The following is a 14,497-nucleotide window of genomic DNA, read 5'->3' on the forward strand; positions in this document are numbered from 1 at the left end:
CAGATTTCAAAACCTGTAAAGGAAAACAACACCAGTTAATGACAGAAATATTTGAAAGCTGTAAATGAAGATTTTAAAACAACTTTTGGTGAAATGAGCAAAAACATCAAGGAGTGAGTGAAAGTATCACAAGCTACCATTTGCAGAAAACTGAAACTATTCTACAGAGGCTTCTAAATACTCATTAGCTAGAACAAAAGGTAGACTGCACCGGAATGTGCCATGAAGTACAGAGAGTCTCAGAAATTCTTTCCACACTATCATATAGCTGTTGGGTCTCTTCTTTAAACTTACCATTGGGAATTTGTAAATGGTAATGAGTCCAGCATTCAGAGGAATTTTCTTCACACATGAGTGAATGCTGATGAAGTCACTTAGAGGTGGGGAATACTGTGCAGCATAATTGTCTTGAATTTATGGGATGGCCCTGCCCCATTTGTGTCATGTCACAGAATGGTGATCGTCACTCATTTGCATCATTTTGTGGACCCAAATGCATCCCATTACATGAAATAGAGGAGGTTCAGTGACATAGAAATTTCATAAATAATACTGTTTTGTTGCACAACTGACACTGGATGGGAACTACTGACACAAGGAAGGTGAAGGTTCTACAACAAATCACATTAAAAAGCTACGCTAATTAGTGCCGGACCAATCAATCGACCGGCCGATTAAATCGTATGATCGGCCATGTTGTTTTTAAGTTTATGTACTCTAACCATTGACATCATTTGTACACAAGTAACACATGGTTTAATTATTTAGTACAATAACATTCTATCCTTAAATATATAATGGAATTTATTAATAAGGCCATTCTATGGACCTGTCAATCAAAACAAAACAAATATTTATCGGTTTGTTTAAAAAAATCGAATAAAATAAAAACATGATACAATATAAATCAAACTTGAATGTGTTAAATATACCTGTCAACTTGTACGTTTTCCCCGTATTTTATACGTTTTTTGATCATTTCAAATTGTGTACGCCGTATAACAATTTTTGTAGATAAGCCGGAGCCAGGATCGAACCTACGACCTCTGAACTGTGAGGCGGACGTGCTAACCAGTCGACCATCTGCTAACCAAATGGCATAGGTGTGTCATGAGCAATTTAACAGTTGAATCTGCATGAAAGCCTTTATCAATGTCTCATGCTAACTTTCTTTATATTATATTTATTTCATCTTTGCTTTTCTCTATCAGCGATAGATTTCATAGCCGCACCATAAGACCCATTAACAACTCCATCACATCACAGCTCCATTCTTTTCCTCCCTCAGCAATTTGGTCCAACTGGTGCTTTGTCAGTTGTAGTAGAGTTTTCCGTCAACACCTGATAGATGACGTAAAAGGATAGAGGTGAACGGTGACTTAGTTTGACAGATCTTTTTCCCTCAGCAATGAAACTGGTAAAGATGAATAAGCAGCTACATCGACTTTTGGATGCATGTCCTTTCATGTTCACAGCAGCCCACAACTCAAGATTATTGAATACTCTTTGCCACTCACTGGCAGACAGCAGGAAACCTGTAAACCTAAAAATAAGTCTGACACAGCGTGGAACAAACTAGCCTTCTAAAAATCCACATATCCGCAAAGTGCGGATGTGAAATCCGTAATTAATTTTAAAATGAAAAGAACAACTTTTATATAGTAAACGGTTTGACCTATTTTCTGAAGCTGAGCCATGATTGCTCGCAACTGTGATGTCATTTTCAGTCGACAGAAGTGACAAAATGGCCGCCCCCCGAGATGGCTAGACTTTCCTGCTTAACTCATATTCCATAAACACAATATTAATCAGAGTGCCTTGTTTCAACTAGTGGGTCTGTATAGAACATAGAATTGAAAAAAATATGTTTGGGTTGGGGCGGCACGGTGGTCGACTGGTTAGCACGTCCGCCTCACAGTTCAGAGGTCGTGGGTTCGATCCCGGCTCCGGCCACCCTGTGTGGAGTTTGCATGTTCTCCCCGTGCCTGCGTGGGTTTCCTCCGGGTACTCCGGTTTCCTCCCACATTCCAAAAAACATGCATGTTAAGTTGATTGGATACTCTAAATTGCCCCTAGGTGTGATTGTGAGTGCGGATGTTTGTCTCTGTGTGCCCTGCGATTGGCTGGCAACCAATTCTGGGTGTCCCCCGCCTACTGCCCAAAGACAGCTGGGATAGGCTCCAGCACGCCCGCGACCCTTGTGAGGATAAGCGGTATGGATAATGAATGAATGAATGAATGCTTGGGTTGAGGCGGCACGGTGGTCGACTGGTTAGCACGTCCGCCTCACAGTTCAGAGGTCGTGGGTTCGATCCCGGCTCCGGCCTCCCTGAGTGGAGTTTGCATGTTCTCCCCGTGCCTGCGTGGGTTTTCTCCGGGCACTCCGGTTTCCTCCCACATTCCAAAAACATGCACGGTAAGTTGATTGGATACTCTAAATTGCCCCTAGGTGTGATTGTGAGTGCGGTTGTTTGTCTCTGTGTGCCCTGCGATTGGCTGGCAACCAGTTCAGGGTGTCCCCCGCCTACTGCCCAAAGACAGCTGGGATAGGCTCCAGCACGCCCCGCGACCCTTGTGAGGAGAAGCGGTACAGATAATGGATGGATGGATGGATGTTTGGGTTGACTTCCCTCTTTAAGTTAAAAGCACATTATAGAAGTCAACAAATAGTTGATTGACACAGCGTGTCACACGACAGTGCGAGGCATTGTTGTAGTCAGCGTTTCTTGGGTATGTTTCTGGTTGTTTGTTGGTTAGCTATGAGGAATATGCAAAAACTACACAGTTCATTCCCAAGCGATTGTTGGGGGAGTGGCACACGCGCAAAGAAATAACTTGTTAACCTTTGGTGAGCACGGAAAGGAATGTGCAAGTATATATTTTCATACTTTCTTTTTTAGTTTTGTCATTATAATCTCCTAACACTGGGGCTAAGTAGTGATCCAGTAGTTTAGCTGCTCCTACTGAGCTGGAGTGCAATATTATTAGTATCGCTTGGCCTTATTCAAGTTTGATATTATAAGTACTGTATACTGTAACTAAAGCTAGAAATCTGCATCTTATTCTGCTCCCTTCCTCCTGAAACATTTTCAATTTAATTTCCTTTCCCCTAAGCATCAAAGCTTTAACAATGGAAGTTAATTTGCCTCAGTGCTGGAATAGTTTGTGCTTCACAATTGGCTTCCCCGTAGCCAGGCTCCCTTTCGCTGTGCAGCTATGTGGCAGCCAAATGGGAGACTGCATGATCAAATGAGCATAAAAGTGGATCGGACTGCGAAGTTCACAAGCTTATTGTATTGTAAGAGGATAGATGAGGTAGACGGTGATGCAGGAAGAAGGAGACAGAGCCTGAGAGAGATGATGAGTGCAATGATTCAGACTGATGGAGGTTGGGAGAGTTGCCCGGCTGTGGGACTAATTAAACTGCCATTGTTGGCTTTGATACAATGGCATGAAGAATGATATAGAAACTGCTTCAGTGGGAAGGGAATTTGCAATGCTGCAAGGAAGGGCTCAGATATTGTTATAAATCGTTCACCTCCGGTCTTCTTGCATTATTAGTATCATGATAGCTGTTAAATATTATTGCCCTTATTTCCATTTTGAAAAATCTTTGGCTGCTCGGTCTAGTTCACAGAGTTACACGCCATAAAAATGATTCAGGCGAGTCACTTGTACAGTATTTATCAGGCATGTGCACAGATGGACCCACAGTGATGATTAAACACCTGCCCTTTTGCCCTGGATGAGAAAACTGCCATTATTGCTGGACCCTGTTTTTTTTCCCCTTCATCAATCAATATTTACAACATTACCCCTCGTCATCAATTTCATAAAATGGATGGATGTAATCAACATTACAAACTTATATATGTAGAAGGCAAAATATAATGCGATGTGATATAGAGCAACATACAAATAAATGCTTGTTAAAAAGCTGGGGAAATCAAACCCCAAAATGTATTTCCAATAAAATGTCTATGCGGCTCCAATAGTCTAACCACGGGGGTTTATTAGACATACTTCGACATCGTTCCACACTGTGTAAGTTCTGTAGAAGTGAACAGGAAACTCAGTTTATTAAGATCAGCTTCCTCCTCGCTAGAAGGAGATTATTGAATGTGTCAATCCTCTCCCCTCCGGCGTTTTGATGCCTTCAGAGAGCAACGGCTGTGGACATGCTTATTGATGCATATTGTGAGATCATATATTTGTTTTTTTGGAGAAAACAAATCTGGAGTTGTTCACTGCAAACAAGCGGCTGATCAACAAACTTGCTGATTGGAAAGAGATGGATGGAACAGGATTGAAAGTCTCAATCCTGTTGAAAGTCTCAATCCTGTTCAATCCTGTTCCATCCAGCGTTTTACATCTTCAGAAAGCAACAGCTGTGGTCATTTTGTAAAGTACATCTTTGTGCATGATTTTTTTAAGTATATTGTCAGATGATAAATTTGTTAGTTGGGTGGAGGGTTCTGCATGTTGATGGGATGGGTTGATGTGAATGGTTACACACTTGTATCATATATTTCATCTCATCTATTTCTCTTGGTTTCTCTGAATATATTTGTAGTTTGTTTGTAGTATTTTGGTGTGTTTAAAGTGGAAATCAACCCAAAAATATATTTTTTTCAATAATATGTTCTATGCAGGCCCACTATTTGAAACACGGTATTCTGATTAATATTGCATTTGTAGAATATGAATTAAGCAGCAAAATCCACACGTTTTTAGCCATTTCAGGGGGCGGCCATTTTGTTATTTCTGTCAATTGAAAATGACATCAGGTAACAACCAATCGCGGCTCAGCTTCAGAAAACAGGTCAGCCGTGATTGGTCGTTACCTGAGCCCTGAGCAGTTGTGATGTCATTTTCAGTCGACAGAAGTGTCAAAATGGCCGCCCGCAAAGATTGCTAAAAACGGGTGGATTAACACTTATTCCACAAATGCCGTGTTTCAACTAGTAGGTCTGCATAGTACATATTCTTAATATAAGATAATTTTACCACGGCACACCTGACAATATCTCGCGGCACACAGTTTGAAAAACACTGGCTTAGGGCACCTGTAGCAAAATCACCCCCGCCCCCTCCACCAATCTAGCTATTCCTCTCGTGGTGGAACCAGTACACAACAATAGTGTCCATATTCATAAGAATTTTCAGTATATTTATGCATGAATCTATGAGTTTGATTTGCTTTGTGAGTAGATCATTTTGACCTAGTCATTTTATAAGTAGCTGGCATCCTGAAAAAGTGTGCTGCACCCGGCTATTTTACCTGCACAAAAAATGTCAAACTATCTCTCCGATATTCTGTAGCAAACCAAATCATTTCCAGTGAAGCAAGTTTTTAAACACAAAACTAGAACAGAGAGCACAGTAATTAATGTTTTTATCTTGCATGGCATGACGACCCAGTTGAGCATGTTGTAACACCCTAATCTGAGGTAATTGATAATTTGACTGTGGAAACATTTCCTTTTAAAAAGGCTTTCCGCTATACAATCTGATATCAAATTAACATGATTTCTTTACACCTCATTAGTTTAATGCATGTAATCTTTGAGGATCATTTGGAAACTGCTGCTACTAAATACCTTTAAAAAACATCGATAATTATTTATTTGGCACAAAAAAACAGGCTCATGTGCATAATTATAACCTCATGGCACAAGCACGTACAGTCTGGGTTATATTGCAGGGGATACACTATGTTCCTTATGAGACCTGCATAATTAACACACAGTGTCACAACTACTATGGATCCCTTTATCTCATTAAACATACACTTATGCTATCGGGCCCTCAGAGTGCCAATGCATATGAGATTTGAATAATAAAGTTCTAATAATATAGCTCATTATTCTACACAATCATCAATTATGAAAGCCTGTTTGAGTAGGCAAACTAAATGGAAACCAGTCATCCCAGTGGGATAATGGGTTGAGACCATGAAGCAATACTATTTCTTTTAAAAAACTGGGAGCCATAGTCATGAATAGCAAAAGGTGTGTATCTTTCTGCGGGGTTTGGGGGGCGGTTCTGAAGGAAAATATGGAGAACATGAAATAAAGTACAGTGAGTGTGTTATAGGTTTTATGTATCAAATTGATTGCAGGGCATGATTCAGGCATTCACAAAGGTTGTTAAATGGCCTTGATCAGAAGTGATTACAATTCTTCTCCTTCATGCAGGGCCAGCAGCTCCTTCCCTTTGGCCAGAGGAGCCGTATAATCTACTTAACTGTGGTTTGATTTATAGAGGTATCGCAAGGCAAAGTTTTAAATTAAAGGACGCGAGGTTAAAAAAAAGAGTGTGGTTTCATTTATGCATTTTATATAGTGAATTCTCAGCACATTGGGAAGTGCATTAGCAGTACGTTTTTGACTGATATTTGCTATTTTTACATCCAGTTATCCTTTTTTATCCTCCAATCCTTATCCAGGGAGTGCCCTGCTAATATTTTACAATACTCGCTAAAGAATCCAGTTCACAGCAGCTAAAGATAACATAAAATGTAATAATGGTTCTCTCACTGATTTGTTTTTCAAGTAATGTTGGAAGCTAGCCATAATGGCCTGCTTGGGAAACAAATAAATGTTTTCAAATGTACTCACTGGTCGGGTTGGGAACGATACACCAATCAAACCGGATGTTGATCATAAACGCGAATGTCGGTAGCAGACTCCTCAATCGATACAAAATCTGCCAGGAATCCTTAGATACCAGTGATGTGTAGTGAGGTTCATGACTGGTGAGGCACTACACCTAGGAGTCCGATGGAAAAATATGAACCCAAAACAGAAGAATAGCCTATATTTCAAGTTTCAATTGCATTTCTGAATATTTGTAATTGTCTTCAAAACTTTTGTTTCAATCAATTCCACACTGTTCAACAATGTGATAGCAAGAAAAACAAGAGCATGTTTAATATAAGGTCAGCCCCAATTACAAAATTATCAAGGTGTGTGGTATCATAACTGCATCTCTGATGTTTCTAACAAACTGATCCCTGTCAAACTTGCTAAAGAATTTGACAAGTTATGATGAATTTATTGGAGCCAAACACAGTTACTTCAATACAAGTGAATGGAAGAGATCGCTGGGGATTTGCAGTTCAAGATGGCAGCTAAGTCTGCATGTCCGCAACCAGCCAAGGCTTGCTTTAGTGGTTATGTATGGGCACGTTTGCAAATTCACTCTGATGCCCGTGCACTACTCTGATATTACGTGTTTTCAGAGAGGCAGAGCGCACTCCCCTCTCATTAATTTCAGAACACAGCCTATGTTGTAAACCAATCAGCAGCTCATGCTTGAACTGTTTCCATCAGTACCTCCTGATGCACTGGCACACCGTGTCCCCGGTTAGAGCGCCAAAAGAACAGAAAGGCACTCTGTTTTTGGGGCACTCCGAATCACCGAAAGGCACATTTCAACAATGCTCTGAGTTTCCAAACGGTCCTAGTGAACCAAGCGCGCCTGTCTTTTTATGCACCACATGCTGGCAGCGGCACAGCACTTCCTGGGCTCCAGTGTGCAATTTTGATTCGCTTGTCAAACACATTCATTATATGAGACAAACCTGTCAAATGTCAGCATGTGCAGTACATTTGTGATCAAACATGTGAATTGGCGATAGAAAGACAAACAGCAACGTCTCTTGTCTGAGTGCACGTGCCAACTGCGTGAACGTGTGCATGGCATCTGAAGGCATGGAAAGTGGAATGCATCACTTCACTTCAAGCCTATGTATTTGAACAGGAAACATGCACATTCGGCTATTTTAATGATGAAATCTTTAATAATTATTGTATTGAAAAAAAAATCAACGTAAAGCACGGACCATAAAACTAAAATAGAATGTAATTTAACGTAATGAGTACACATTTCTCCCCCCTTTTTTTTACTCTTCACATGCAGAGCAGGGGTCGGCTGTACCTCACTTGCCTACCCTGACCGCACGTCCCTGTTAGATACATCAGTTGCCAAGCTGTGGATTGGCTATCGCGAGGCTAGGAATCGCTTGCCTGAGGCCTTACAGGGCTCATGTAATGACACTCCTGCATGCATACCTGTCAACCCCGGGGTGTATTCAATCTTACAAAGTTGTCATTTGCCCTTACATATCTGTATATAATCCTAAACATTACACATTATTTTCGAGTGGCTGCCGTCACGTGAACGGAAATCAGCGATGTACGGCGTACATGAAAAGGTGTTTCCACCTGTACAAATTACGAAAGTGTACAACCTGACAGTTATGTGCATGCTTCATAACATAGCTCTATAGGTTTAGTGGCACGTTAGCAATAACCGTCAGGGAATTCGGCTCGGAAGACCGAGACAAGCCTTGTTAGAGGACTGTAAAAAGCAAGTCAGACCAGCCAAGATTGGCTTTTTCGCTCGCGAGGGGCGGTAGAGACAACGAAGTGGTTGCTCCAGACCGTCGCCTCTGTGCCCTTTCGTTCGCCTTTTATTCAGTATAGGCAACATGCATTTTGAAATACTGACATGTGAAACCAGCGATACTTCCACTTTTCTGCACATTGCACCTGTTTGCGGGCTAACAGTCTTCTACTACGGACATCCTGTTCACACTTTAAGCGTACATTTTTACTGCAGACAGAAACTTCGTGGGTGAGTTCAACAAAGGGTCACAAAAGACGTACCAAAGAAATAAAATTTTAAATAAGATATCATTGTAACTGTCGATTTCTCTCACACAAACAGTTCAAAATGGATGTAAATACGGGCACAGGCACCAGTCGAACTACTCGTTCACAGAGAGTTTTAAATGCACCTTTAAAACAAAAATCCAAAATCTAGACTCTGGAGCATTTCTGGATTTTACAAAAGAGACAGAAAACTCAATAAAATCCATGCCATTTGTAAATGAGGCCAAATATTACTCCATATTTGTGATGATCCTATAACTACTGTGTTCGAGCAGCACTGCCGCACCCAGTTTATAGTCTCAAATGGCACCCTGTGCTACACCCACTGGCCAGCATTGCCATAATCCCTGCATTATACTGTATATGTAGACATCACAGCCATACTGGATGTGGAAAAGTGAAGCAATCTGTGAAGATGCCTCATTCATTTGCTGCTTGGAAGTTTATCAACTGTTGTACACTCAAAGACAGAACTGATGGGATTAAGACTGGACCGTTACTTTGCTCTGAGTTTTGATTTCACGCAGATAACTGACGAAGCGACGCATAATAATGGTAATACTTTAGATTTGGTACTAACCCGAGGTTTAGCATTCTCAAATGTAATGGTATTACCGTATACTAATGTTATGTCTGACCATTAGTTTATCAAATTTGAAGTGCGGTCTCATTACCATCATCCTGACCACAATCAAAGCTTTAGCAATCGAAATATTAGTTCTTCAACCACCGCTGCGCTTAGGGTTGCCAACTCCCTGAAAAAAAAACAAGGGACACCTCATTGACAGAGACGGCCAACCTGACTGCCTTCAATCTTCCTTGCGTGACTTTTATTTTTTGTTTGTTTGTTTATTTATTTATTTTTGTGTGTGTTATTTTTAACTATTTAAACCCGAGTTGACGGCATGTCTGCCTCACAGTGCAGAGGTCGTGGGTTCGAATCCGGTCCTGGCCTTCCTGTGTGGAGTTGGCATGATCTTCTCGTGCCTGTGTGGGTTTTCTCCGGGTATTCCGGTTTCCTCCCACATTCGAAAAACATGAATGGTAGGTTGATTGAATGCTCTAAATTGTCCCTAAGTATGATTGTGAGCGCGAATGGTTGTTTGTTCGTGTGTGCCCTGCGATTGGCTGTACGGGTGTACCCAGCCTGCTGCCCATAGACAGCTGTGATGGGCTCCTTTTGAATAATGGATGGATGGATGAACACATGAAAAACTTATCCAGAAATGTACTTTAATACAAACTGACAAATTTACTTATCAAAATAAATATCTCTCAAACTTCTACAAACCTTTCCTACTAAAAACTGTATAAATGAATATAAAACAATAAATAATCTCACAAATGATTTTAATGCTGCTCTGTTAAATGCGCTTGACTCCGTAGCACCATTAAGACCTAAAACTCGTCCTAAACGGCCTATTCCGTGGTTTACTGAGGAAACCCGCTCACTTAAACAATCATGTAGGAAGCTAGAGCGCAAATGGCGTGCGACTAAACTTGAGGTCTTCGATCAGGCATGGTGTGATAGTTTACTAATATACAAAGAAGCACTCACCTTAGCCAAAAGTAATTACTTTTCCAGATTTCCTATCCTAAATAAAAACAATCCTAATATTTATTTGATACAGTGGCAATGCTAACGCAACAGCTGCCGACCACCTCCAAAATGCTCCTCGCATTCAGCCCATGACTTCATGCAATTGTTTACGCAGGAGATTGAGTGCATTAGGGACGAGATTAAGGACACAGTTCCTAAAACCCTGTTGAATTCCGCGAATACTGGTGTTTGCAGGGGTATGATGGCTGACAACTGTCTGACAACCCTATCTCTTTTTAAAATAGTATCTCTTGAAAGCCTTACAAAATTAGTTGGTGCGGCAAAACAGACAACTTGTGTGCTCGACCCGCTTCCTGGTAAACTCATCAAAAAGGTGTTTACAACCCTAGGACCCTCCCCTCCGTCTTAAATTTCATTAACTTATCACTCACCTCGGGCACTGTACCAGCAGCTTTTATGACCGCTGCTATTCGACCTCTGCTTAAGCGGCCAAACCTTGATCCGGAGAACCTCAGTAATTATAGGCCGGTTTCGAATCTCCTGTTATTGCGAAAATTCTCGAAAACGTTGTAGCGCAACAGCTTAGTGACTATATGGCCACTAATAATCGATTTGAAATTCTTCAGTCAGGATTTAAAGCCCATCACTCTACTGAGACGGCTCTTGCTAAAGTGACTAATGATCTTCTCCTAGCTATGGACTCCGACACCTCATCAATACTACTCTTACTTGACCTTAGTGCTGCTTTTGACACCGACGATCATAACATACTCTTAGAACGCCTTGAAGGATGTGTTGGTATCTCAGGCTCAGCACTTTCTTGGTTTAATTCTTACCTCTCAGAAAGGATGCACCGTGTAATTCTTCTTCTGAGCTTTGTAAAGTTACATGTGGAGTCCCGAAGGGATCCGTACTAGGTCCCCTATTGGTTAGCATCTACATGCTTCGGCTTGGTGATTTTATACGTAAATATAACATTAGTTTTCATTGTTATGCTGACGATACCCAATTATACACGCCGCTTGAGATAACAAAGCCGGCTAATTGCTGTAATTTAGGGGCGTGCCTTGCTGAGATTAAACAATGGATGTCTCTCAATTTTTTGCTTTTTAACTCTGATAAAGCCGAGTTGTTGATTATTGGCCCTGCTCGTCATCTGCACCTATTTAAGGACAACATTCTGAGGCTCGATAAATGTACTATTACCCAAAGTGATTCAACAAAAACTCTTGGTGTTATATTCGACCCAACTCTGTCTTTTCAAATGCACATTAAGAATATTACTAGAACCGCATTTTTCCATCTTCGTAATATTGCTAAAATTCATCCATTTCTGTCGATCCACGCGTTTGTTACGTTTCGCGTTTGTTACGTCTCGCCTCGATTTTTGCTCTCTGGTCTTCCCATGTCTAGTATTAAAAGTCTGCAGTTAGTCCAAAATGCCGCAGCAAGACTCTTGACAAGGACGAGAAAGTTCGATAATATTACCGGTACTCCAATATTAGCCAATTTGCATTGGCTCCCAGTCCACTTGGGATGCGATTTCAAGGTTTTGCTATTTAACTACAAAAATACTGCACGGCTTAGCACCTTCCTATCTCGTCGACTTAGTGAGACCATATGTTCAAAATGCCGGCCTTTTAGTGATCCCGAGAGCCAAATAGAAGTTCGCAGGCTCTAGAGCGTTTTCTATTCGGACACTGATGCTTTTGAACGGATATTAGAGGCACTACCTCAGTAGAAATGTTTAAAACATGACTTAAGACTTATTTGTCCTATTCTGCATTTAGTTGAACTGTTTGTTTTGGCCTCTTTACTGCCGCTTCTATTCTTTTTCTGCCCCCTTTTCTCAGGCTTGGAAATTAGGTGATGACGACCGAATTGGAGGTTGCTGTTTCGATCCAACAGCAACTGACTGCTAAAAGATCGTCGGCTGACCACATCCTCGGAGGCGCTGCTATGGAGATTTCTACACGGACCATTAGGCCCCTGCTCACTTCACCGATATCATCTTCCTGCAGCACTTCATTTGATTAACTTTCACATCACTTTAACAAACACTGTATAGTACTATAATGTGTGTTCAATGTTGCCCACTCGGCATCCATTGCAGCCTGATCATCCTGGAAGGGGGATTCCCCCATCTTTGGTTCCTTCTCAAGGTTTCTCACTTTTCCCCAGATGTTTTTTTTTTAGCCCTTTGAGACTTTCCTGTGATTAAGGGCTATATAAATAAATTTGACTTGACTTGACATTGGATTGCATTTGGGTTTTCCAACATGTACATTGTATGAATGAACAGCAATTGCGATTTTATATGCTAATACGACGGCCACATCCAATATAGCGGATGTGCTGACATCACATGGAAAGGTGTTAGAAGTGGAACTAAAAGGAAAAGAAAAACTATCTTTATTTTAGATGTCAAGAGTATTCCCATGACTTTTCTGTATGAAACTAGCTTAAAAGGCTTTTACGTTGTATGTTTTCCATACTGGAACGTGCCAGTCTGCAGCATACTGATTTGTTTGACTCTTTACAAATCTGTACATATTTTACAAACATGTCATGCCATTACACAATTCCACAAAAAAAAAAAAACTTGCAGAATCACTTTAAAAAATGCGTGTGACGTATTCGTCACATAGGCATACATGCCCAACATTATTTTTAGTAAGGCTGTGGGCTGTTTTGGCTTTCATACTGTTGCATGTTAAATTGGCCTTAAATCATTCAAAATAATTTTTAAATCATTCCATAAATAATGATGAATAACCCAAACTAGAATTTCTTATCACAAAAATAGCGACTATGATAGAATAAAATTGAAAAAAATGTCTATCTTTAGAAATCTGTGTCTCACTTGTGTGTGTGTGGTGGTAGGGGGATCCCCCACAAGTGTTTTGGTGGGCAGTCATGGCCCCCTATTGCTCGCCCATGGCTCAGGTGTTGTGTTAACCATCTTGGGCTCAAAGCCAGAAGTTATGGGATTAAGACTGAACTATTACTTTTGCTCGTATTAGGTCATTCTTACAACATTTTACGAATACAATTTCCATATTTCGTGACTATTACTGTGGCCATATCCAATACGACAGATATGTTGGTAAATCCTTGTCACTTCTCAGGACACACGATTTCTGCAGCTTTAAGCAAGCATGTTTTAACGCACACACACTCGGAATCTCACTTTGATCCTGATGCTATGTCATTAGCAACCAGGTAGCTGGCTTTAACTGCTGCATCACTAACCTCTTGGCTCCGGATGAAAATGAATGTTTACTCAGACCCACAAGCAATTAATTTGTCATCTCTCTTTCCCAGTTGTCCTTGCAAGCGGTCATAGTTTTGCCGTGATGAATCTTATAGTAGTGCCGCATATTATATTCCTTCCGACATTTGTTGATTACACACCAAGCGCACATTTATCTCTGTAAATCAGTAAAAGCAGTCAATTTTTCTGGAAAAACTCTGCACTCAGCATCCACTTTATTCTTGTTGACAAAGTTTGGCTAATAAGGGTAGACTATGCCGTAATTAGCAAATGACGCACTGTTTTCATCTGTTTTCATCTGCCATTCAGTGCCAACGCTTCTACTCCTTTAACAGTGTGCCCCTGTACTCTAACTAAAACAGTGTGCACCTAAGTGGATCATTTAGGGATTGCATTTTATTTAAAAAAAAAAAAAATAAATAAATAAAGTTTTACCTTTTCATGAATTTCTTCACTTTAAAAATTCATCCTGCGGACCGGACTGGAACCCCTTGCGGGGCCGGCCCTGGCCCGCGGGCCGCCTGCTTGAGACCTCTGCCTTAGAACCATCCATCCATCCATCCATTATCCGTACCGCTTCTCCTCACAAGGGTCGCGGGGCGTGCTGGAGCCTATCCCAGCTGTCTTTGGGCAGTAGGCGGGGGACACCCTGAACTGGTTGCCAGCCAATCGCAGGGCACACAGAGACAAACATCCGCACTCACAATCACACCTAGGGGCAATTTAGAGTATCCAATCAACTTACCATGCATGTTTTTGGAATGTGGGAGGAAACCGGAGTGCCCGGAGAAAACCCACGCAGGCACGGGGAGAACATGCAAACTCCACACAGGGAGGCCGGAGCCGGGATCGAACCCACGACCTCTGAACTGTGAGGCGGACGTGCTAACCAGTCGACCACCGTGCCGCCTAGCCTTAGAACCATATAACGCATAAAGCATATCATCAACACTTGTATGCTGGCGTTGTATGGTCAAGTGAATT

At 41.3% G+C, this 14,497-nt stretch overlaps 1 long non-coding RNA gene across 2 annotated transcripts in view; it reads left to right on the top strand.

The window, feature by feature from the left end:
• The window catches only part of LOC147137852 (uncharacterized), a 38,053-nt gene extending 25,562 nt beyond the window's left edge, over positions 1-12,491 (top strand). For both annotated transcript variants that reach the window (XR_015089421.1, XR_015089422.1), the window contains one exon: positions 12,093-12,491. This is a non-coding gene — a long non-coding RNA (uncharacterized LOC147137852). The remainder of the gene's footprint in view (positions 1-12,092) is intronic.
• The last annotated feature ends 2,006 nt before the right edge of the window (positions 12,492-14,497 follow it).

Source organism: Filicampus tigris, chromosome 13, assembly GCF_054856515.1.
Source record: "Filicampus tigris isolate MCC_2025a chromosome 13, RoL_Ftig_1.0, whole genome shotgun sequence".
Classification (NCBI taxonomy): Eukaryota; Metazoa; Chordata; class Actinopteri; order Syngnathiformes; family Syngnathidae; genus Filicampus; species Filicampus tigris.